This window comes from Chiloscyllium punctatum, chromosome 10 (assembly GCF_047496795.1).
Source record: "Chiloscyllium punctatum isolate Juve2018m chromosome 10, sChiPun1.3, whole genome shotgun sequence".
NCBI lineage: Eukaryota > Metazoa > Chordata > Chondrichthyes > Orectolobiformes > Hemiscylliidae > Chiloscyllium > Chiloscyllium punctatum.
Genome location: NC_092748.1, coordinates 67,301,197 through 67,328,016, shown reverse-complemented (window position 1 = coordinate 67,328,016; position 26,820 = coordinate 67,301,197). Strand labels below are relative to the sequence as shown.

General features: G+C 41.0%; 2 protein-coding genes across 12 annotated transcripts in view; one reads left to right on the top strand and one right to left on the bottom strand.

Annotated features, from left to right (window-relative positions):
• The window catches only part of pkp4 (plakophilin 4), a 213,203-nt gene extending 191,507 nt beyond the window's left edge, over nt 1–21,696 (bottom strand). For 5 of the 8 annotated variants that reach the window (XM_072579404.1, XM_072579399.1, XM_072579406.1 and 2 more), the window contains exon 1: nt 21,506–21,696. The gene's annotated coding sequence lies outside the window, so the exon portion shown is untranslated. Of the gene's footprint in view, nt 1–3,729; nt 3,813–21,505 lie in introns of all 8 variants that reach the window. The other 3 variants (XM_072579401.1, XM_072579403.1, XM_072579400.1) reach the window with 1 other exon arrangement.
• Nucleotides 21,697–21,833: 137 nt separating this feature from the next.
• Nucleotides 21,834–26,820, top strand: part of LOC140482249 (coiled-coil domain-containing protein 148-like) — a 91,951-nt gene continuing 86,964 nt past the window's right edge. For 3 of the 4 annotated variants that reach the window (XM_072579396.1, XM_072579394.1, XM_072579397.1), the window contains exon 1: nt 21,834–21,997. The gene's annotated coding sequence lies outside the window, so the exon portion shown is untranslated. Of the gene's footprint in view, nt 21,998–22,095; nt 22,152–26,820 lie in introns of those variants that run through there. The other variant, XM_072579395.1, reaches the window with a different exon arrangement.

Sequence of the window (26,820 nt, the reverse complement as noted above, 5' to 3'; positions counted from 1 at the left end):
ATGTTCCTGAAGTGCAGCACCCAGACTACTACTCAAGACAGAACAAGTCTATTGTATGTCTGTCATGACCATCTTGTTTCATACTCTAAATGAATCAAATTTGCAATTTGGGCTCCATCTCCACTTATCATTTACTACTCCCATAACAGCATACTACTAACTTTTTCATAGCTAAAATTAGCTTTGAAGTGGAGTCACTGAAGCCGAAAATGTTAACTGTGCTTTCCATTTGAAATTTCCCTTTCATTGTTAATCTCAAAATTTATTATATACTGGACCCATCAGCTTTGCCTTATGCAGCTGGCAGGGTTGGGTGTACAGCTACCTTCAATTTGAAAAAAAAGTAGTCATTTATGCGTAGTGGGGTTGGTTGGGATGGGATTGGGGGATCATCATGCCTCAGATGTGGGGAGAGTTTGAGAAGTAGAGTCCTTCATGGTAACTTCAGCTGGTGCAGGAACAGAACCCACGCTGTTGATGTTACTTTGCATTGCAAGCTTGCCAGTCAATTGAGCTAACCGACTCCACGTTCAAATAGTAATGAAGAGTTTGCAAAACCTTCAGTATAAAATCAGTCACAAACATTTTAATATAATTAATGGTGTGGATCAGTGATTAGTCAAGTTACTAACATGAAAATTTCTTCAAAGCAACATCCCAAAAGTTCTTAACTGTGTTTTGCTGGATTAGACTTGCCTTACTCAAATACCACCTAAGGATGCTTCTGCCCCAAGGCAGTTCTGAATTTTTTTTGCTAGAATTTCTTTTTCCTGGTCATAAAGTTTCATTACTATTAACTATTTTTCAGCTGAGAGAATATGTAATCAGGTTCCATATCTGCATTCTCACCTAGATGCAGTGAAGTAGTAGTAGTTGCTAACCCAGGAAACTTTGTTCACTTCCTATTTTAATAAAGCCCTTGCCAAGTCTTGTTTGATTAAAAAAAATAGTTTACTAAATCGTGTGGCTGAACTTGCAGGTTAGTAACTTGACTAACTACAAGTCACTGATCCAGGCCATTCATCATATCAAAATCACTTAGTTCAATTGACTGGCTTGCTCACAATGCAAAGTAACATCAACAGCGTTAGTTCAGTTCCCCCACTGAGGTTCCTGAAGGTCTCTACTTCTCAACCTCTCCTCACGTCAAAGGAATGCCAACTCTCCGGTTATTCACTACCTGCCCCATCCCAACTTACCCCACGTAAATGACTAATTTCTTTAGGCTTGTGAAAGTGGCTATACACATTCCCATCCTGAAATGATAGCAAGGCCAGTATAATGGTGCATAAGACAAAGCTGACACATTCAATAATTCGTTATTAATTTCAAAATCAGATGGGAATTTCAAATAGGAAGCACAGTTAACATTTTGGGTCCAGTGACGCTTCTTAGAAGAAATTTTAGCTAGGAAAATGTTATGTGCACTGAAGATGGTATGAGGGGAAAGAGTAAACGATAGGTAGAGATGGAGACCAGATATTCAAATGATTCAATTTGCAAAGAAACAAGGAAATGATAGAGTATTCTAGGCACTGCACTTCAGGAACATCTAAAAAGTGCCTTAGTAATCCAGCCATACAAATTCTGAAGAAGCACTAATACAACTTTTAGTTAAAGCATTAAAACACATTCCAGTTCAGTGTTGAAATCTGGTATTATTTGCATTTTTGCATAGCTGAACTGATATATCAGAGAGGTAAAAACAATAACTGCAGATGCTGGAAACCAAATTCTGGATTAGTGGTGCTGGAAGAGCACAGCAATTCAGGCAGCATCCAACAAGCAGCGAAATCGACATTTCGGGATGAAGGGCTTGTGCCTGAAAAGTCGATTTCGCTGCTCGTTTGGACGCTGCCTGAACTGATATAATCAGAGAATCAGGCCATTCGGCTTATCAAGTCCACACTAAACCTCCGAACAACATCCTACACAGACCCAACTGCCTACTCGAACCCTCCATTTTTCATGGCTAACCCACCTAACCTACACAGCCCTGGACACAATGGACAATTTTTGCATGGCCAATCCACCTAAACTGCACATCTTTAGACTATGGGAAGAAACTGGATTACCCAGAGGAAAGACACGCACACAGAATTGAACCTGCGCCCCTGCTGCTATGAGGCAGTTGATTGGTATGGCTTCCTCAACATCCAGATTGCTAAGCAGCAGCCAACAAGTTGCATTTAAATTTGGCTTATCATCCATTCTGAGGACAAATAGCTTTCGCTTGCTGAAAACAGCATTACAGCTTCTCCAATAATGTATTACTGAAACGCTGATTTCATTAGAGAAATTTGGACGAGAAATATTCATGATTCAATTTCTTATTTGAGCAAGATTGAACATCTTACACAGTGACAGTTAGGACAATACAAATTTCCTTGGGTACTTCGGAGGAAACAATATATGTACACAAGACAATGCTTGCTACTGAAATGTTTGTCGAATTTCTTCCGTTAAATCATTTGATGCTCGGAACAAACAAGCGGTGTTTGCACCTAGCAATGAGATAATGCTCTACCCTAACATTACGCTCATTCACTTCAGCAGTCACCTTAGAAATGAAGTAGGACTCCCTGGATACAAATGAAAACCAGGAATGGAAAACAAAAAAAGTCAGCTGCACCTTTCAGTTCAGACTATAGTACAGAAACTGACCAAACTCAAAATGAATTAGTAAATAGTCACTCTATAAAAGAGCTATTTGTTCCAACCATGGTATGCACAAAAAAGATTAATCTTTTCATTTTTGCCACAGATGCTCTCTGACTTGGGACAGTTTCCAATAGTTTCATTTATGTTCAATGCTTAGCATCTACAGCATTTATTTTTGCAGCAGCCATATTGCTTCAGTTCCTTCTCATTTGAAAGGTTACAAAAATCTTGAATAATTTCAACTGACAAGAGTAGTTCAAGTTACATATGCTGGACTGGTGCATATCAAGTTAGCGAAAAATGTGCATGCTAGTATCAACTAGATGACAAAATACCTGAAAGCAGTATTCTGATCTGAAAAGCATTTTCTGATCTTTTAATAAAAAGATCTCTTTAATAATGAACCAAAATTAGAGAACTGGTCTGGTACTGAGTTATCAAATAACTGAAGACCCATCTAAAATAAGACCTCAAGGAATTTCAACTGCAAATAATCAAAAAGGGACACATCATTCAGAACCTATTCCACACCAGAAGAGAAGTTCGGATTCTGCTAGATAGCAAGTGAAAAATAAATAAGGCCACACATTAAGGATTTAATTACCAAAGTTTAAGAAATCCTGACAAAGTTCATCACCCTTGCTTTGAACAACAAGTCATGGATGTTTATAAGGTTCAGGTTGGCAATGTTTCTCACAGTTTATCACTGAAGTACCCAGCCATTCACATTACCAATGTAAATAGCCAAAACAGAATGGTACAGCAACTAGAGAACTGGGCATTGGCCTCTCATATCCACCTGGTATCTAGGCCATGGTACTAAACAGCCAAAGTACATACATGGGGTACCCGATTTAAGAAAATCTAACTTACGAATGCAAGCCCATAGTGATATAATTTTAAAGACACTTTTTGTCATGAACGACTACTTTATATTGTTCTGTACTGCGAGCCGATGTACAAGCGGACTCTGATGTGGAACCCACTTGCAACACAGGACTGCCTTTTTTTTGCACATGACCGGAATGCTCAATAGCAAACAATCTGCGACAAAGAATTATTGCTCACCTACTCCTGAAAGGAATTTCTCCATTCAACAGACCCAGTGATGCAGACGCAAGATTAGAAAGGTGTTGTTCATCACCATAGCCCTGAAACCCAAAAGAGGGGCCATTAAGGCTCGTGGAAAACAGTTACAAGCATTACTGAGAAAGTAGTAAGGACTACAACTGCCCCCCAAAATTAATTTTTTGCTCACTTGAAATTGAAATATCACAAACATTTTGCACAGATATAGCAAACTGTATCATGCTGGTCTCAAGAAAGCAAGGAGAATTTAATGTCACTTATAATTCCTTTGGTAAAAGATTAGCACAGTGGCAGGTAACTATTACCAACACCACTAAAAATAAAACTGAAAAGCTATTTGAGTTTTGCTCTGTCCTCTACATTTGAGTGGCCTTCACCACTCGAGAGAGAGGTAACACAGCACCAAGCCAAAAATCAATCAATAGTACCGATACTGAAGTTTCCAAGATTTAGGGTTAGGTGGACAGTGGTGAGTTGCTAAACTCGCAAAATCACCAACAACAGGATACTCCCCATAAAAACTGAAATAACTACAGCTGCTTAAATTAGAAACAAAAAAATAGAAATTCCTGGAAAAAGCTCAGCAGGTCTGGCAGCATCTATGGGGGAAAAAATTAGAGTTAACATTTCGGGTCAAGTGACCCTTCCTTAGAATATTCCCAAAATTGATTTAGATCCTATATGTTTATTGGAGGAGTTCTGGTTAGAATGGCATGCGTCCAAGAATTCTTGTTGGTGTCTTTGTTTCACCTGTCCTAGGATGTGTGGGGTGTCCTTCTTTGTCTGTATATATGAAAGCTAGTGATTGTGGGTCATGTCTTTTAGTGGTTAGTTGGTGTTAGTGTATCCTGGTGTCAAGTTTCCTGCTTGTTTGCCCGATGTAGTTTTTTTAATATAAAACAGTTGTTGTTCTGTTCGCCGAGCTGGGAATTTGTGTTCTTGCATGGTATCTTGTAAATTATGTTAGATTTGCTGGTAGTGTGTAATGGGTCCTTTAGTTTCATTAGCCACTGCTTGGGTGTTGGTAGATTCTACTTTCCCTTGAAAAAAAAATCGGAAATGGTATCACCCACCTTAAGAAACCAAGATCTATAAATAGAGATGTGGGACATATCACCAGCACTTCACCGGGGACTCTCACTGATTATGTTACCTAGTATGGTGATGAAACATCTGAAAATAAATGTCCCAACTCAGCAAGCTAACTTACACTTATTATAAAGGGATATCAACTTGCCCAACAGTAACTGGGGTAATCATTGTGAGACAGGTTTAGAGGGAGAAGGGTTGTATGAAACAATTCCTGGAGAGCTTTCTGAGCCAGTACATAGAATGTCCTACCAAAAATGGGGTGATACTGGACTTAATTTTAGGTGACGAAGCCAGGAAAGTATGGGAACATTTTGCACTCAGGTTCAACTTTGTATGGAAAAGACTGACCTGAACTCAAAATTCTAAACTGGGGGGGGGGGGCAGATCATTTTATTGACCCTTTGACCCTTTCAAAAGTAGGATTATTGTAAAGGCAAACAAGTTCCAATAAACAATGTGATCAACATCTCTAACAAATCCTATATAAAAAGGGATATACAGGATTGGATAACGGCGAAAAAGGGAGGCTTATGGTAGATACAGAGGGCTCTAAAAGGAAGTACAGAATGTGCAAAGGAAAATTTAAAATTAGATGAAAAAAAAGGGGCAAGAATAATGGCAGGTAAGAAAGGAAAACCCTAAGCAATATTTTACAAGTTCATTAAAAGGGGAGCTTTTTCCACTCGGGAGGGGGATAATGTGGGTGTAGAAATCAGGGAGAAAGATTGTGACCTATTTAAAGAAACTAGCATACAAAGAAGATTGAATTCTGAGGAAAGGTCACTCAACCTGAAATGCTAACTGATTTCTCTCCACAGATGCTGCCAGATCTGCTGAGCTTATCCAGCAATTTCTGTTTTTGATTTATAGCATCTGCAGTTCTTTTCCAGAGAAGATGATGGAGTTGACTAGCAGACTTAAAAGTAGATAAATCTCAAGAATCCAGATGAAATGTATTCCAGGCTGTTGAGTGAGGCAAGGGAGGAAATACAAAAGGACACTGAATATTGTTAAAAATCACAACACCAAGTTATTGTCCAACAGGTTTAATTGGAAGCACACTAGCTTAGAGAGACGCTGCTTCATCAGGGGATAGTGGAGGGCTCAACCCTAACAGAATTTATAGCAAAAATTTAGTGTAAATGTAACTGAAATTATACATTGAAAAATTGATTGTCTGTTAAGCCTTTCATCTGTTAGAACACAGTGATAGTTTCACTTCTTTCATGTGTAAATCACATGTGAGCCCTCCACAATCACTCGAAGGAGTGTCACTCCGAAAGCTAGTGTGCTTCCAATTAAACCTGTTGGACTATAACCTGGTATTGTGTGATTTTTAACTTTGTACACCCCAGTCCAACACCAGCATCTCCAAATCATGACAATTATTTGAAAGATGTAACCACGTGTACTTTTGACAGTCTATGTGGGTTTCAGCAGGGCCCTTAAGATCCTGCATAATAAACTGATAGTGAAATTAAGGGCCCATGGGATCCAAAGGAATTTGGATAATTGATCCCAAATTGGCTGATGACAGGAAGCAGAGGGTGTTGTTCAAGGGCTCAGAGACTGGAAGCCAGTGTCCAGTGGGATTTCACAGGGATCAGCATTGTGGCCCTTGCTGTTTGTGGTAATATATAAGTAATTAAACTTGAACTAAGTAGTATTGATCAGGTTGACCAGGATCCTATAGAAATTCAACTTAATTTCACTACTTAGAACATAGAACAGCACAGCAACAGGTCAACTGCCCACACCCTTCCTAATTCCTATGAGCAGACCCTTCGGCCCACCATTTTAATGCCATTCTAAACTCATCCAATTTGACTGCATATGGTCCATATCCCTTTATTCTGTGCCTATTCATGTATTTGTGGAAATGCCTCTTAAACACTGGTATTGTCTGCTTCTACTATCTCACCTGCCATGTATTCCAGGCACTTAGCACCCTCTTAAAAAGAACTTGCCTAACATGTTTAAATATTTCTCCTCTATCATAAACCCCATGTTGAGAGAGAAACGGATTCCTGATGAAGGGCTTATGCCCAAAACGTCAATTCTCCCGTTCCTTGGATGCTGCCTGACCGGCTATGCTTTGCCAGCAACACACTCTTGACTGATCTCCAGACCTTATTTCTCCTCCTCCATAAACCCACGTCCCCTAATACAGTAAACTATTAACCAGCACCTGTAGGACCAGGAGTGTGCCAGTTGATTAAATATTCTGGATAATCAAGAGGTATGCACAACCACAATAAACCCTGACCAAGCAAAGATTTAAGACATCATTCCTCAAAATAAACTTCAATACACCTCCTAAATTCAAGGTAAAAACAAAGTAACAGAAACAATGTGGTGTTATACTTTATGTACAGAATAAATCACTGAAAAAGTAAAGCAACTTTGCCTCCAATAAAAAAAAACTTAGCAGCAGAGCCTTCTCACTCTCACCTTTAACTGACTAGTCCAGTGAAGAATGCGATAATACAGTCAACTTTCAGTATACATTTTAATTATGCAGACCTCTTGATCAACTGGAACACTCAGTCCAACAGGTGCCAGTTAATAAACACAGTTTGTCATACTATCATAATTTTCTTTAAAATTCAATGTCACTCTCCATCCTAATGAAGAAATCAATCATATCGTAGTTACTTTTCCCCCCAAGGGCCCACACAAAACTGGACTGTCAATTCCTTCCTTGTTACATTATGCCCAGTCAAGGATGGCCTGGTCTCTAGTCAGTTCAACATTGATTCGCAAAACTAAAATAGAAATGCAAGCATTCCTACTCTATGGTATTGCTACAAATTTGATCTATATGCAGACGGAAGTCAGTCAATTACAGCTACACATTTGTTACTTTCTCTTTTTTTTAAAAATCACTTCAATTTTACTACTACAGTTTGGTTGTCTATACAATTTTTTTTGTTTTCTGCCCAGCGGTGTTTCTAATCTCAACCCATATGGAGTCTACTTTGCCAAGGCCAAGGCCAACATCCTTCCTCACAAATCAAATTTATTTCCTTTTTTGATTAGAGATACACCACTTCATTTTCATTTTTGTCTGTCCTAAAATCAGTAAACTCCTGGACATTCATTTCACATTCCTGGTCACCCTTCAATCACTCTGCAATCCCTACATCATGCCCATGTAGAAATATGTGCATGACAAATTCATCCAGTATATTGCAAATGGTGTGTACATTAAAAGGCACAAGACCTTAAGGCTGGTCTTTTTAACATTCTTAATCCCATTCAGTGCGGTTTTACTCAATTCCAGCCCTTTAATTATTTCCCAACCACTCTTATTTCACACTTTTTTTATTTCAGTCTTGCTACCATCTCCCTGTCATTTTAGATTAAACCTTCCCTGACCACACTTGCAAATACACCCCCTAGGATAACTGTTCCAATCATGCCCAGGTGTAACGCATGCATTAGGATTGAAGTTTGGATTATCTAGGGAAACAAAAGCAAAACAAGCAAACAAATGTGACTTTTACTTACCTTTCCTTTTTTTTTGCAAAACACTTAATTTTGTAAAACAGAAAAGTCTACAAAATTATTGAATATATTTTATCTACAGCAACACTGGTAAGTGAAGCTTTAGCCCAGTACACCACCATAAAATAAGCTGGATCTCCAACAAACTGGAAACTTTATTAAAAGACTAATGTGTGCAATAGAACAGTTATCAATTTGTTAAGAATGGAAGAGACTGAAGACCTTTTTTTAAACTGAAAAAATAGCAGTAAACAAAAAAATGCACATTAAACCAAAGTATACCAAACTTGGTTTTAACCAGCACCTTATCAACTAGGAAATATTCTTGAAATACTACAAAATACTGACAGCCAGAATGTGGTGGTAATGTATAACCATGATATGTACAGCCCCTGCCATATGCTTCTATCACTTAGCTTGTCTTTTTACAATGGGTTTAGGAGGCATATTTGATATTTTTACATAAATTTTTAGAGGAGCATCAATGCTGCGAAGCATCACTTGGTCAGAGTTTATTGCAGTTGTATATACCTCTTGATTATCTGAATTATTTGATCAAACTCCTGGTCCCATGGGTACCAATGAATAAAAAGTTTGCAGTTTAAGTGACTTCTTTTCAAATCTGCCATCACACCTTCATTGTCAAAGACACGCTTGACTGTATGTCCTTGCTAATTATAGGTAGTTAGAGTTACAGACAACACAGAAACAGATGCTTCGGTCTAATTCTTATTTACTGATCAGATATCCTAGATTAATCTAGTTCCATTTGCCAGCACTTGGCCCATATGCCTCTAAACACTTCCTATTCATATACCCATCCTGATGTCTTTTAAAATGTCATAATTGTACCAGTTGAACAGTCCCTCTTCAGTACTTAGCCAGGCACTGTGCCCCAACTCTTCCATAATTACATCAATAACCGCATCAGGGCAGCTTCCTGCACCCAGGCTGAACTGGAGCAGTTTATCGACTTCGCCCACAACTTCCACACAGCCCTCAAATTCACTTGGTCCATCTCAGACACCTCCCTCACCTTTCTTGACTTCTCCATTTCCATCTCAGGGAACACTGTCTCCAGATGAATGTTTACGAGAAACCCAAAGACTCCCATAACTACCTGGACTACACCATCTCCCACCCAGTACCCTGCAAAAACTCCCATTCCGGTCTCCCAATTCTTCTACCTCTGCTCAGATGAGAATCTACCCCAGATGTCCACCTATTTTCCTCCCTCTCATCCAAACAGCCCTTCACTGCACTGCCTCCGTTCCCCATTGCACTGCTCGAAATCACCCCCCCCCCCCCCCAAACACAATAAAGACAGAGAACCCCTTGTTCTCATCAACCACCCCACCAATCTGTGCATCCAATGCTCCAGGGAAAACAGCCCCAGCCTATTCAGGCTCTGCCTATAGCTCAAACTCTCCAAACATGGCAACACTTTTATAAATCTTTCCTGAACGCTTTCAAGTTTCACAACATCTTTCCTGGAGGAGAGACCAGAATTGCACGTGCACTATTCCAAAAATAGCCTAACCACTCCTATACCTTTCTCCTTTAACACTGTAGTTGCATTCCAGCAAAACCATGCTTAATATAAATAATGGGGCCTATGGCAAAAGTGGGGTAAGGGCTGACCAGCAAAAAAAAAGTCACTCAAAAATCACCCAACACAAAGTATAGCACAGCCTGAATAAAATGTATAAAGTAAATTTAACAGTACATTTAAAAAATATTGTTAATGCAAGGACAGAGGGTCATCATGAAGTAACGTAGACTCCCTCATTCCTGTTAAGGAGTGAATGTCAAATAGCTCACTTAGATATTTATAAAGGCTTTTGAGCCTAACTTCTTTTCCAGTGTTACAGCCTCTTGTGTTCACCACCCAGAACATTAATCACCAAAATGTTTCTTGCTAACACTAGTCACTTTACTTCTATTTTTGAAAAAAAAAGGTAATCTAAGAGTAGTGTACCTTTCACAAGAAGCTGCTCAATGTATCTCTCACAAAAAGCTGCTCTGTCGGCAGATAACATCAGCACATGCACAGAATGGCACGAAGACTTCAGCACGTGCACTGAACGAAGTGCACAAAACAATCACTGCTGGAAATCACACTATTGCCAGAAGTGTTCCCATAACTCTCCTTTCTTAATTCCTCAGTGACATTAAGCAAATTGCACGGCCAGAACACACAGAACTACTTGTACTACCCAATCTCCAATTTTTTCCACCTGCCAAATTTTTATCAACCTAACCTCACCAAATCTACTTAAAGTGTCTATTAATTCATTCTCAACCCAGTTGGAGTAGAAAGCTATACCTTTTAAAAAGGTGACAATCAGAATAATCTTTGCAGCAGTTACATGGGCATATAGAGGTCCTGCTCTCATCCTACAGCACAAATGTAAAGCAGACTGGGAAATTTAATTGGCATGGTTCAATGATACCATACTCAAAGTCGGAAACTTTATGAAAAGCTGAAAATTCTCTCTAGCGTCTTGGTTGATTTTTATCCTTGAGCCAAGAACTAAAAGCAAAATTATGCACGCACATTACAGTTGGCAGGATCTTACCATCTACTAAGTGGCTGCTACTTTAAGCACAGTTTACTTGCAGGCACAAAATACTTCTCCAAAGTTGTGCAATCCACTTATTAACGAAGTCACCTTCATGTTGACAGCCTATACTGGTCATGAAAGGGTTAGGGCTGCTAGTCTAGCAAATTACTCTTTAAAATTTTCAACCTTGCTTTCAAATTATTCCATCACCTCACTCCTCCCATATCTGTAACCTCCAATTCTGGAACTCCCCCATGATCTCAACTGGACTCCAAATCTGGCTCCATCTCACTGATTTTAAGTTGCACCAGAATGAATGCATGGGTTTTTAAATTATCCCAAACTCTGGAATTCCATTCTTGAATCTCACCATCTCATTACCTCTCTTCTGCTTTAAAAAAAAAGGTGCTCCTCAAAACATAAAAGTCTTTGTCTAAAGACTGTAACAGTACCAAAGGCAGTTCACCACCACCTTCTCCAGGGCAACTGGAAATGGGATAAAATGTCCACATTCCATGAACAAATTAAACAAAAAGTCTTGTGGCATCTGTCCTAATCTCTCATGGCTGGCTGTCCAATTTGACAGCACAATGCTTCTGTGAAATGCCTCAAAACCCTTTATGTCTAAAAAGTGCTGGATTATAGATGGTTGCTGAAGTGAAGCATTTTTGGACAGAGGTTATGAATTTGAGGCATGTGGGAAAAGCAGTTGAGGCGGGGGCTGTATAAACCAAACTGTGCTTACAAATTAGGTGCAAATAATTTCAAAAATTGTGGCAAATGTTTTTCTGCATTCTCTATCTTCATTTCTAACCTCATGTATTAATCCCTAGAAGAACAAGCAGCAACTTGGAGTATTTTAATACACTATTAGCATGCTAATACTTGCAGTCACATTCCACAGAACAAATCAGAGGTTACTGGTAAGGAAGTAACATGGAATTGCCCAAATGAAAATTTATTACTCACTCCTGATTAATATTAAAAAGTATGTACTTGTCACCAGATCAAAAGATGACGTGCTAACTAATCTCAATTCATTCATCTAAACTTTACTACTAGCGCCGAGAAAGATAAAGTAAAGGAAAAACAGAAGTGATGAGAGGTAAAGAGTTGGAAGTATCTAAGAATGATATGAAAACAGACTCATGCATGTCTTGGATTTTGCTGTGGAGGTGGAGACAAAAGTGATTGTTTTAATTACTGCCCCAATGAAATATGTATTTCCATATTCCACAGACAAAAGCAAAAATCCAGAAGTTGCTCAGTTACTTGGTGGCAAGTCTGAATATTGCTGAAGAGGGACATGCAGCTGAAGCATATAATCTTATACGTTCAGACAGAATTTTTTACACTGCTTTGAAATTTATTGTACACCAGGGGCACCAATTCCGAAATGTCATTCTCACCTTTGTCCAGTGTGTTCAAGATAATAAAACTTTTACAAAACAGCTCTTTTCAGAAATATTTGAGTTGGTAAGTGAAATGGCTCTCCAGAGCAAGTGTTGGACAGGTTTCCACAAAATTCCCACCCATCCAGGTAAATTTCAATGTAGAGAAGAGCAAGGTGACACTTTGCTAGATGAAACATGGAAAGACAATTTAAAACAGGAGGAGTTGGGGGTGCAGGAGTAGAGGGACCTGGGCACAGATTACTAAAGGTGGCAGGAAAAGTTGAGAGCGCAGTAAATAAAAAAAAAGCATACAATGTCCTCAACTTTATTAAAAGCAACATGGAGTATAGAGGAAGGTGATGGTGAACTTGCATAGGACACTTGTTAGACCTCAGCTGGAGCTGGAAAAGCACAGCAGGTCAGACAGCATCCAAGGAGCAGGAGAATCGATGTTTCGGGCATGAGCCCTTCTTCAGGAATGAGGAAAGTGTGCCAAGCAGGCTAAGATAAAAGGTAGGGAAGAGGGACTTGGGGGAGGGGCATTGGAAATGCATTAGGTGGAAGCAAGTTAAAGTGAGGGCGATGGGGCGGAGAGGTTAGGGAGACGGAGGAGAAGACGGAGGAGGAGGAAAATGAGGAAACTGGAGAAATCTGAGTTCATCCCTTGTGGTTGGAGGGTTCCTAGGCGGAAGATGAGGTGCTCTTCCTCCAGCCATCATGTTGCTATGGTCTGGCGATGGAGGAGTCCAAGGACCTGCATGTCCTTGGTGTAGTGGGAGGGGGAGTTGAAATGTTGAGCCATGGGGTGGTCAGGTTGGTTGGTCCCGGCGTCCCAGAGGTGTTCTCTGAAACGTTCTGCAAGTAGGCGGTCTGTCTCTCCAATATAGAGGCGGCCACATCGGGTGCAGCGGATGCAGTAAATGATGTGTGTGGAGGTGCAGGTGAATTTGTGGCGGATACGGAAGGATCCCTTGGGGCCTTGGAGGGAAGTAAGGAGGGGGGGGGGGGGGGGGGGGAGAAAGGAAGGTGTGGGCACAAGTTTTGCATTTCTTGAGGTTGCAGGGGAAGGTGCCGGGAGTGGAGGTTGGGTTGGTGGGGGGTATGGACTTGACGAGGGAGTCACGGAGGGAGTGGTCTTTTCACGCTGATAGGGGAGGGTAATATTTCCCTGGTGGTGGGGTTTGTTTGGAGGTGGCGGAAATGACAACGGATATGATGTATATGGAGGTTGGTGGGGTGGTATGTGAGGACCAGTAGGTTTCTGTCCTGGTGGCGATTGGAGGGGCGGGGTTCAAGGGCAGAGGAGATGCGGTGGAGAGCATCGTCGATCACGTCTGGGGGGAAATTGCGGTCTTTGAAGAAGGAGGCCATCTGGGTTGCACGGTATTGGAACTGGTCCTCCTGGGAGCAGATGCGGCGGAGACAAAGGAATTGGGAATATGGGATGGTGTTTTTACAGGGGGCAGGGTGGGAGGAGGTGTAGTCTAGGTAGCTGTGGGAGTCGGTTGGTTTATAGTAAATGTCTGTGTTGATTCGGTCGCCCGAGATAGAAATGGAGGGGTCTAGGAAGGGGAGGGAGGAGTCTGAGACAGTCCAGGTAAATTTGAGGTTGGGGTGGAAGGTGTTAGTAAGGTGGATGAACTGTTCAACCTCCTCGTGGGAGCACGAGGCAGCGCCGATACACATCGATGTAGCAGAGGAAAAGGTAGGGGGTGGAGCCAGTGTAGCTGCGGAAGATGGACTGTCCCACATATCCTATGAAGAGGCAGGCATAGCTGGGGTCCATGCGGGTGCCCATGGCTACTCCTCTGGTTTGGAGGAAGTGGGAGGATTGGAAAGAGAAGTTGTTCAGAGTGAGGACCAGTTCAGTCAGTCGAAGGAGGGTGTCAGTGGAAGGGTACTGGTTGGTACGGCTGGAAAGGAAGAAGCGGAGGGCTTTAAGTCCTTCATGATGGGGGAATGGAGGTGCACAGGGACTGGATGTCCATGGTGAAGATAAGGCGTTGGGGATCGGGGAAGCGAAAATCATGAAGGAGGTGGAGGGCGCGGGTGGTGTCCCGAACGTAGATGGGGAGTTCTTGGACTAAGGGGGACAGGACTGTGTCGAGGTATGCAGAGATGAGTTCAGTGGGGCAGCAGCAGGCTGAGACAGTCAGGTTTGTGGATTTTGGGCAGGAGGTAGAAACGGGCAAGGTTGTGGGACGATGAGGTTAGAGGCGGTGGATGGGAGATCCCCTGAGCAGATGAGGTTATGGATGGTCTGGGAGATGATGGTTTGGTGGTGGGATCATGGTCAAGGGGGCAGTAGGAGGTGTCCGCGAGGCTGGCATTTAGCCTCAGCAGTGTAAAGGTCAGTGCGCCAAACTACTACCACGCCTTGTCTGCCGGTTTGATAGTGAGGTTGGGGTTGGAACAGAGGGAGTGGAGGGCTGCACGTTCCGAGGGCGAGAGGTTGGAGTGAGTGAGAGGGGTAGAGAGGTTAAGGCGGTTAATGTCGCAACTGGCTATGAAGAGATCGAGGGCAGGTAAGAGGTAGCACAGGTGTCCAGGTGGATGGGGTGTGTTGGAGGCGGGAGAAGGGGTCGTCAGAGAATGGGCGAGAATCCTGGTTGAAGTAGAAGACGCGGAGGCGAAGGCAGCAGAAGAATTGTTCGATGTCTCACCGCGTGTTGAACTAGTTAATCCGAAAGTGTAGGGGAATGAAGGTGAGGCCTCTGCTGAGGACTGATCTTTCATTCTCAGAGGGGTAGTTCTGGAGGGATGGTGAAAACACGGCAGGGCTGGAAGCTAGGAGCGCAGGGGCGGAGATCGGCGTGGGGGTGGGGACGCATGCAGCGTGGTCGTTGTACAGGTGAGTGATATCACTGGGGGCAGAAGTGGCTGTGGCAATGGCAGAAACTGTGTTGTTCCCGACAGCCGTGCATCCCGCGGAGGCCGCGAATCTGTCGGCAACGATCTTCCTGGCGATCGTGGAGGCAATCGCGGTGGGGGCGGAAGCGACGTCATGGTGCGCGGCAGTGGTTGCTGCCGCAGGCGCTGCAGCAGCCGCATGGTTAATGGCGCCAGAGTGATTCCGGAGGCCGATGGAAGATTCTGGAACAGTTGAGGAACCCAGAGTGTGGGGGTAAGCACATGAAAGTTTTTGGTACTTACTGTCTTTACCTCAGCTGGAGTCCTGCATACAACTGCCACATTTTAGGCAAGATGTGACTGCAATGGAATGGTTCCAGGAATGAAAAACTTCAATATATACAGATTAAGCAGCTGGAAGATTTTTCCTTGGAGAGGAGGCAGTCAAGAAAAGATTTGACAGAGGCTTTTAAAATCATGAGACAGTTGAATACCATAGCTACTCAGAAGCTATTCCTACTATAAAGGAAGAAGGAGGGCAGAGATTTAAAGTTATGTACAAGAGAGTGATGCGAGGAAAAAACAACACAAACTTTCAATCAGTGATTCGTTAGGGTATGGTATACACTACCTGGAAATATGGTTGATGCAGGGTCAACAATTGAGGCATTCAAGAAAGCATTGAATGATAAGGGTGCAGAGGAAAAGCAAAAAAAAAATTGGCTCTAGGTAATTATGCTTGTTTGAAGGGCTATGTAGGCACCATGGGCCAAACAATTTTATGATCCTATGTTGAATGATTTTTAAACTAAAGTTGTTGTTAAACACGTTATAGGCTCTGAAAAGAACTTCATTTGCAATTTCTCAATTATAATTAAACAACAGTCAGCTGAAAAATTAAGTTTTAAAAATAAAAGTTTTCATGTCAATATTGGGTATCAAATCGCAGTTGGTTTGCTCTCAAAATTCAGGTGAAGAATTGATTATTTTGAACTTCCTGGCTTGTCTGCTGAATACTTCACTGTGTTTGGAATATTTATAAGTAAACCTATTCAGAGATGATATTTTATACGTCTACAGCAACTGGGACTTAAATCTAGACCTCTGGCTTGAGGTAGGGGCACTATCACGATCACAACAGTCCCCTCCATGTGATTGGATGCTTAGCCTGCTTGCTAATATCATTGCTATTACACACCGAAAGATCCTTTTGTTTTTGTAAATATATTAGCGAAATAAATTTTGACTTCACAAAAAATAAGTTACTAAAAACACAATCAAATACCAGTATAGAGAAAAAAATTACAATATAACTACTGTCTGCTAACTTCAAATCTACAATACAAAACAAAACGTAACTGTGCAAAACACCAATAAATAAGTGACTAACAGATCAAAGAAATAAAAGCAAAAGGAAAATAATAGCAATGCTAGACGCAAAGCTCCCAAACAAAAGAATGGGAGCATTGTTTTTATACCTGTATTAACTCAGGAGTTCCCCTCCAGGGCCCTGGGCTCAACAAACCTAACCACCCTGGTTAAACGAACATCCTAGTTAAGATAGCCAACAAATCTATATCCAAATAACTCAAATAGGGCTGCAGTGTCTTATAAAAATGGTCTGTTGTGTGATGCATTGTTTGCAAAAAAAAATCCAAGAGAATGTGCTCCATAATTAATTTTCACCATCCCAGCAAACCCTGCAAGTTCTCAGACACCCAATTCATCAGAATATTCTTCCGTGCACAGAAGCAAGTAGTTTCTTCCCATGCCTGTCTAGAGATGATAAATTCTGTAGACCTAAGAGGAGAGATATCAGGACTACTTCAACCCTTAATACCCTCCCTCTCTCCCGCCACAGCGCTCCAAAAAAACAACACGGAGCCTGTGGCATGTCCAGAAGCAATGGGTAAGAGTACCTACACTTATTTTACATTTGGGGCACATTGAAGATGTCCCTTTTTTAAACTTCGCCAGATGGTCCGGTGCTAGATTATCCCTGTGCAGAACTTTTAACTGCGTAGCACATACCTTATGAAAGATTGAGATCTTTTGCGCGTTCTCCCATATTTCAGAAGGGATCTCCACTCCTAGCTCTTGGTCCCAGACCTCGTAGAACTACTTAGTATCCTATCAGGCCCGACCACCCAGCAGATGATAGAGGGTACTAACCGAAACTGTGCTTTTGGAACATAGCAACTACCTCTCTGTATCAGGCTTATAGGGCTTAGTGAGAACGCAGTCTTCTGGATGAAATCCCAAACCTGCAAAAAACAGAAAAGATCTCTGCTGGGCAACCCGTTCTTGCAGCTCAGTTGCTCAAAAGACATCATAACCTCCCCTTCAAACAAGTCTCCCAAACTGGAAACTCCTCTCACTGCCCATAGTTTGAACCCTGAGTCCATCACCTCTGGTCGGAACCCTGGCATTAGTGTAAGTGGTGAAGTCTTCTAAGCAACCCTCACTGACGCATCGCCCTCCATGTCTTGACCGTACTAACAATAGGGCTCCAGCCCATTGAGATACCTAGTGGAAAACTGTGGTTGTAAAATTTTCAGAGTCACAGTCAGATGTACATCATGGAAACAGACCCTTCGGTCCAACCTGTCCATGCTGACCAGGTATCCTAAATAAGTCCAGTCTCATTTGCCAGCGTTTGGCACGTATCCCTTTGAACCCTTCCTGTTCATACACCCATCCAGATGTCTTTTAAAACATTCTAATTGTACCAGCCTCCACCACTTCTTCCGGCAGCTCATTCCACATATGCACCATCCCATGTGTGAAAAAGTGTATATTCAGTTGGTTCTGATATAACAACAGTTCTCATGCAATCCTGCATTACAAAAGAAATCATACAATAGCCGCACCATGTAAACTAATGGGGTCGGAACTGCATTATAGCCAATATAGGTAAAGAAAGTGGTAGAAATTCTTCAATCGTGTTAAGCCAATTCACGTTGAAGAAACATGCATTATAGCAGAACCAACTAAATTCTCAAAAAGGTAGTGCCGTGACTTAACAAAAGACAGCACAATGATTGTACCACATTGTGACAGATGGTGGAACAATTTATAATTGCATAAAATCCCCATGAGATCAAAATGACCAGTTTGCATAACTGACTTACCTTTCTGTTGCTGAAAAATCTTGGGAGTTGCTTTGGCACCGAGGTAACTATTCATCATAACACTCCAGTTTAAAAAAAACACTTATAAAGAAAGGATTTCTAAAGCCTTGCAAGTAAAATCCAACCCCTTCAAAACTCCAAGTACCCACAAAACATTTCTTAAATTAAAATAAATTTGCTGAGAATTGAATCAACACTACATTCCCTACTGTAAAGGGCTTTCAGAAAATCTGAAAAGCACATTGGACAGGTAGTTGAAAAACAAAATGGCAAAGCAATGGCAGAGTTTAAGAGCACAGATACAACCCAAAATACCTGCAGCCAGCATTATATTAGAGACAAAACACCCCTAAATCTAGAAAAATATAGGTCAATTAGCTTCAGTGTCGGGACAGACAAAATTTTGCTACAGGATGAAATAACAACAGAACAATTGATAAATAATCACCAGCATGGAATGTTAAAAGGAAGCAGTAACGTTTAATCAACTTCGCTATCCCTTAGAAAAGGCAGACGACATGAGGTGAGTGTTGAAACATTCTAAGTCAGAAAGTTGCTTCAATTTTTTTGTTTCAATATGCCCAGAATAATGAGTTGAAAAGATAGAATATTCATTAATCAATCAAGAACAATATAAATGGGGGAATATTGAGACAGTTTCACATTTCAATACTAACTTCCATGTGGAATGGATGATGCCTGATACAAATACATGAACAAGATACAGACTCTCACTTTGGATGAGAACTTACTCGAGGAGCTAAATGGCCCCCCCATGTTCCTGTCAATACTTCAGTATGATAAGAAATTGTCATTAATGCAGTAAAATGGCATATATGCACCATAACCGCTAGTATAACCAGTTGGGTCATAATATGCTGTAAGTTGCACATGTCCCATCTCAGCTATCTGAGATCATTATTTGCAATTATAAAGTTGTACAGCACCAAAGCAGACCCTTCAGTCCAATTCATCAACGCCAACCAGATATCCTTGATTAAATTGGTCCCATTTGCCAGCATTTGCCCCATATCCCAAACCTTTCCCATTCATGTACACATCCAAATGCCTTTGAAGTGTTGTAATTATATGAGCCACCACCACTTCCTCTGGCAATTCATTCCATACACCCACCACCCTCGGCATGAAAAGTTGCTCCTTAGGTCCTTTTTAAATCTTTCCCCTCTCACCTTAAACTGATGCCCTCTAGCTTTGGATACCCTATCTATGCCCCTCACGATTTTATAAGCCTCTATGAAAAGGTCACCCCCTTAGCCTCTGACACTCCAGGGAAAACAGCCCCAGCTTATTCAGCCTCTCACTATAGCTCAAACCCTCCAACCGTGGCAACATCCTTATAAATCTTTTCTGAACCCTTTCAAGTTTCACAACATCATTCCTAAAAAGGAGGGAGACAAGAATTGAATACAGTATTCCAAAAGTGCCCTAACCACAAAATGGCATTCCAACTCATACTCAATGCACTGATCAATAAAAGGCAAGTGTATCAAATGCCTTCTTCACTACCCTATTCACCTGTGACTTCACATTCAAGGAGCTATGAACTTACACTCCAAGGTCTCTATTCAGCAACACTCCCCAGGGCACTACCATTAAGGACAGAATTTCTGTCCTTATTTGCCTTACCAACATGCTACACCTCACATTCATCCAAGTTAAATTCCATCTTACACTCCTCGGCCCATCTGATCAAGATCTTGTTGTACTCATCTTTCTTCATTGTTCACTACACCACACTGAAGTATTCATAAAAGTTGAAGAAAGAGAAGGTACTGTGCAAGTGTCTATTAATTTTTTTTGCTCAACACTTTAATCTGACAATAGTACTTGCTTGAACAAGAAGTTAAATTTGGGAGGCAACTTCTATTATTGCTGCTCTCCCCACAATGCCACATCTGCAAATCTAACAAAAAAAATCCCATATTTTATGTAATTTGCTTCTCTCTCCCGGCAGTTTTTTTTCCCACCAAGAGAATGCAAGATTTAATATGTTTTCATTTGGGGCTAGACTTTTTACAGGTGCTCCAAACATCATAGGTTCAGGCTTGAAAATCAAAGTACATTATTTATAAATGCTAAGCATGTAAAGAAAGCAACGAGTGGGTTAAATTGATAAACAATATATTCTGTCTGAACAAGGAACTGGTCTTCCAAAACTGACTTTTGTAAAACTCCCTGTAGAAAAACACTCCTGTTGCACAAAATAATTTTATTTGCCACTTTTGAAGTGAAAAGTCACTAAACTATCTGGAAATAAGATTGCCCTGTAAATAACCCAATTTGCATCACGCTTACAAAATGTCATTCAACAGCCAAATTCAGAGGATTTAGCAGATATATTGGAGATGTGCAGTCGACAATGCTTCGCTGTAGGTTTCTGCAGTGTCTCGAATAGAGTTGCTTGAATATAAAAATGATTTGGAGCAACTACGAAGAATATTCGACATTAACACAAGTCGACGAACGAGTAGAAAGTTAAACAGCAACCACAGCCACACACACACATTTGGTAACGCCCAGTTACCGCACAGGGACTGTTTTATCACCATTAACAATCAAGGATCGTATTCTCGACAGACCAGTACAGCCAATGCAGCACATTGGCGCAAAGGCGTATTTTTCCTAATAATGATGCTAAATAAGCGCTCAAACCCCTTCGATTGGTTTCTAAACAGTGGCCATATTCTATTACCATGGTTCTGAAAAATATACAGAATAAGGGGCAGGGAAGAAAGATATGTAGCCAACAACGGACACGAGGTCAAAATGCAGATTTATCTCAACAGAAATTTTCATTTTATTGCCGCCACACCTTCACTGCAGGAAGGACTCGTTCAAGTGAAACAGTCCGCAATCGCGGATCACCGCGGCACCATTTTCAATTAAAATGCATCATTTCGGGAGTATTCTCGCCTCGGTTTTCATCAAGAACAATAGAGACCCAATGGTCATTGAAGCCGTTCCGTTCCTTGCCTTTGAGCATTGGGACACGAACGGGAGAAGGGTGGCACGAGTTGGAAATAAATAAAGCACCCGAGCTCTGGATCAGAGCCACCCAATGAAATGTTTCTCACCTTCCTCTGGCCCGTGGGTATGTGAACACCTGTCTGCGACTCGTGAACGAACCAACCCCCCTGTTCACTCACTCGCTCGCTCCCTCCCACATACACGCTTTATTTAACACCGAAACACTTACTGCTCTGGCTGACCGGGCCTGACTTCGAAAGGAAGCACCATAGAAGATCAGACGGGAACGGTAACCCCGTTCCGACACCCACAAGCTCTCACTCTCACATCTCCCAACTTCAGGGGAAAGGGGGAAAGAGAAAAAAAAGAGAGAGAGCGAGCTGGCTCCGACCGTCCCTGCGTCACCGCCCTGCTCCCAGGCACGGCTTGGCCGCATTGGTCAGCCCACCAACTACCCTCGCCTCCATTGGGCGCTGCCCTCGCGAAACGAGCCAATTGGGAAGGGCGTACTTGGTTGCCATCGCGGCATCGCCTGTCAACAATCCGCGGTTGAGTGAGGAAGATGGAAAGGTGAGTGCGGCCTCCTCCACTGCAGCGGGCTCACCTGGATCCCCCAGCACTGGAATCCGCCTCTGGGAAAGGCTCACCCATCAGTTTGACCTGCCAGGACTCCTGAGATGGGAGTCAAATTTCCACCAGTTTACACAGTAAAAAGGAAGAAGTAAGAGTAAATTGTTTTCCTAGTTTTTCGCTCCGGAATGTTTTTGTGGATGATGTACGTTAGCATTGTGAGTCCAAGATAAATATTGGCGGCAAGATAAACTGGCGTTTTACCATTCATTGCAAGGTATGGTGACTGATAAATAAGTAGCTTCGTAAGTATGTATTTTTTAATTTCTCATAAATTCCGTTGTTAAACGTTATGCCAAATGTTCAGTCTAATGACTAGGTTCCGTAGATTGATCTTACAAAAATGCTCGAAAAGGTAGTGTCTGATTTGTTCTCTTTCTCCCTGCCAGAAAGATTAGCTTCTTCTTGTGCTCTTCGCTGTCCACAACCTCCACATCTGCCATTTCCACCTCTTCCAGAATGAGATCATCCAAGTATATTTCTATTCTTTCCCTTATCAGCATTCCAAACGAACCATTCCCACAGCAACGTTCTAGTGGGCACCTTAAAATCAATTAATTCTGAGACCATGCCAATACTTCTCCCTGTTCCCAACTTCATCATTGTTATAATGAAATACAATCAAAACTTACAAACTGCACATCACTTCGAGATTGATGCCCAAAGCTTAAGTGCCACTGTTGAGTTTGATTTCAGATTGTAGTCTGTCGCCTATTTTCACATAGTAGTGTTAGTGATGATTCTACTTATCCAATTTATACTCAGAATTTTTATTCCTTTACTTGCTTTTGCTTTATTCCTTTTGCTTTATGCAACCATCCCATTTGTTATTTAGTCTCTCTAAGCACAGATCTCCCTTCTAAGTTCCATCCGTAAGCTTTGTACTTAAAATTTGTTATCATTAATATTTCAAAGCCGGAAAATATCATCAACCGAAGATCCTATTCTGTTTATCGCCACAGGTGCTGCCTAATGAGTATTTCCAGATTTTTAAAAAAGAAAACAAAGTGTAAGCCTGCTAGGAATTTCACGCTGTGCATTTCTCATGTTAACATTTTCTTTCTCTTCTTGTGAAGGGATTAGCTAATTGTTAGATGGCTGGTCACTTTACAATATCTTGCATCTAGTTCATTAACTGGTGCTTGAAGCCACAAGTAATTTTGAGAGTTTTGAATGAACATTTCAGCACCTTGTTTCTGGACAAAGCAGGAATTCTTTTTTCCCTATTTATTGACATGACTACTTTCAATCTCTAGTGATTGTCACCAAAACATTCAGTTTCAGAGTCACGTTATAAATTTCATATTTTGGTTCGAGTGAATCAGACTAATTCTAAAGAAGAGTATCCCATCACCAAGTCCTCTATCGATACACAAATAGTCCTTGACTATATTACTGTCTCATCAAATCAATATCTGACAACCTTTTTATGTCAGTCAGAGCTCTCTAATTAAATGAGATTAACAATCCCTATCAGGGGACTCATTCTACGAGGTCCAGCTGGCTGATCTCGTTGTAATTACTACATAAACAAATTATTGCATTTGTGCAATAAATGCAGTCAAATATTATGATGCATTGAACTGTAGTATTGTGCCAATGAGCTAAACTCCAGACATTCAACATTCTCCATCTCACTATATTCAACCTCAACTAATTGTATTTCCATTGGCATCATTGCTTTCAGATTCCTGCCAATTTAGGTATTGACTCACTCAGAAGCCAGATAATGAGCATAAAACCAAACAACAACTGAATGTTACTGGGATTCATTCACCAAATGTTAGTCCAATTCTGTTGTAGAGCCAGAACTGCAAAAAAAAACTTCATTCTTGTGAAAGCTGCTGGAAATCTCTACTTTTCCAGGAATCTTTCCAAAGAGCAGGGATTTGATTTTAAAAAAAGGCTATCTTCGTCAGAGATAGAGCACAAGTTAAGACCAAGAACTATCTATTTGACACATCAGCAATTTAAGTGTGACTCATCATGAAGAAATTTCTAAATTGTAGAAGCTATTACAGAAATTGAGTCTTTAGATCCATGACATTGCCCTATTAACCATTCACCTTTTGAAATCTATCAATTTAACCATGCTTCATTTGGTATCTAAGAGATGGTCTTTCTGGTAAATTTCATCCATGAAGCTTAGAAGATCCAAAACAAATTGTCAGCTAGCTGATATAATACTTCATTTCCAATTTTTTGATTTCCGCCCCCCCCCCCCCCCCCCCAAATAAAAGAAATTATGCTAGTCCTTGTGTTAGTCCAAGTCCACATAGCCATTAAACTTTTTTCCCCACATTTCACAAAATTCAGATTCCAAGAACATGGTGGGTAATTTACACTTAGTTTCAGCCATTATTCACGAAAGTAATTCATTAGAATTTGATTTCCCATCCACCACTTCCCAGCTTTTACCTTAAGGCAGTATTTTCTGCTATATTTTCATTCTGAAGCCATATAGGGAAGTAGAAAACCAGTCAATAACTAGATTTAATCTAGACTTACTCATTATATCTGCGTGTCTCCTCAGCATTTCAACAGTCTCTTTATATTTTAAATAAATATGTAACAGTCAATTACACTAATTTAAAAGTCATAAGGCTCTTAAAAGGACAAAAGAGTTCAAAAGAAAATTAAATTAATTAAAATGTAATATGTGCAATGTTTGAGCAATGTAATTCTGACTGGTTGCCCATCTTTTACACTCCATGGACTGCTCCTCAAAACTCTGCTGCCTCATTTCTTATTGATTCATCACACTTTATGGTTGCTAGCTCCCAGTTTAACCAAACATGCATTTTAATACAATTATTCCAATCCTTCATGGTCTTTCCCTTCCCTATCTTTGTAACCTCCTCCACCTGTACAACCATCTAGACACTCTTCCTTCCTACATCATTAACTTCACTACCAATCCTTTCCTTCATGCTATCATTGAAACATGTTCCTGCAGTGGTCTGAGCCCTAGGTTATGAATTTTTCTGTTTCTCTATTTGTTCATTTCTCTTTTCCTTTGAAACACTTCCTCTTTATAACAAACTAAACATTTGGTCACTTTCCTGTAAAGCACCATTTGCTACATCAAAGGAACTATATTAATCCAAGTTATCGTTAAACACCGTGGCGGCACGATGGCACAGTGGTTAGCACTGCTGCCTCACAGAGACCCGGGTTCAATTCCTGCCTCAGGTGACTGACTGTGTGGAGTTTGCACATTCTCCCCGTGTCTGCGTGGGTTTCCTCCGGGTGCTCCGGTTTCCTCCCACAGTCCAAAGATGTGCAGGTCACATGAATTGGCTATGCTAAATTGCCCGTAGTGTTAGGTAAGGGGTAGATGTAGGGGTATGGGTGGGTTGCGCTTCGGCGGGGCGGTGTGGACTTGTTGGGCCGAAGGGCCTGTTTCCACACAGTAAGTAATCTAATCTAATCTAATAGCTTGTAGCTGTTATCTCATTAGAGACCAGGAATTGAACTTGAGGCATGTTTGGGCTAGAAGATTCATGTATTCACTGAATAACATGTATAAGATAGCTAGCACTTGAAAGGGTTAGCACATCATGAGCTAGGCATTGCCAATCAAGATAGGAAGAACATTAGACCACTTTCGGAAAAGTGGGTTCAATTTTGATCTATCTGCTATAGGAAGGATGTTGTAAAACTTGAAAGGGTGCAGAAAAGATTTACAAGGATATTGCCAGAGTTGGTGGGTTTGAGATATAGGGAGAGGCTGGGGCTATTTTCCCTCGAGTACTGGAGGCTGCAGGGTGACCTTAGAAAATCTTGAGGGGCATGTATAGAGTCAAGGTCTTTTGCCCTGTGGAGGGGAGCCCAAAGTAGAAGACATAAGTTTAAGGTAAAATGTGAAAGATTTAAAAGGGACCTAAGGAGCAACTTTTTTCAGGCGGAGGGTGGTGCATGTATGGAATGAGCTGCCAAATGGGGTGGTGGATGTACAATTACAACATGTAAAAGTTATCTGGATGGGTACATGAATAGGAAAGGTGAGATGGATATGGACCAAATGCTGGCAAATGGGATTAGATTAATTTTGGTTATCTGTTGGCATGGAAGAGTTTGACTGAAGGGTCTGTTTCCATACTGTACATCTCTATGACTGTTCTTTGGAAGAACTGTGTATCTTTACCAGTATTTGTATAGTTTTTCATAGTGTGTTTTAATGCTAAGTCAATGTAGTTAACTATAATGTGCATTTTTATGTTGAACCTGATGTCTTATAAGAGACATCCTATATCCCAGATGTAATTCAGCTAGCTTAAATAATAAAACTATTTACTTTTCATCAAGATCAAGCTTATCTTCTACCAAAGACATCATGTGGCCAGCCATCACCACTTGGTACTTGTAGCTGAGACTAATGCCAATACAAAAGTATGTGGCAATGAACTTTTTCAAAGTTTCTGAATCACACCAATATAGTGTGCTGAGAGCTTAGAGCCACAACATTGTAATAGGTAAGATCATTAAACCAAATCATTTTGTTCTGATTCTTTTCCAAAGTCTTTTGAAAACTCACGCCAAAGCAGATTTATCAATTAGCTGTATATATTAATATTATTACTAAAACTTTTCAAATTACAAGAAATATTCTATTATCATTTTGTTTGATAATATGAACAGTAAAAGTACTAAAGCGGCCGAATTTTCATTTTTCTTTGGCTAAGTGTCAGTTTCACCGAGTTTTGTGAAGAGTTTCTCTCTGCAAGGCCAATGAGGCCGTTGCCACATCTTATAAAACTTACCTTACTAACCACTTACTCTGCTCCTATTGCGCCCATGTTATCTGATTCTAGCCCTGTTTTACCACTTGTACCGGCAAAAATTCAACTTTGTAGAAATGGTCCAGCAACCCTAACGCCATCTTGAAAAGGCCATTGTGGATCCAGACAGGCT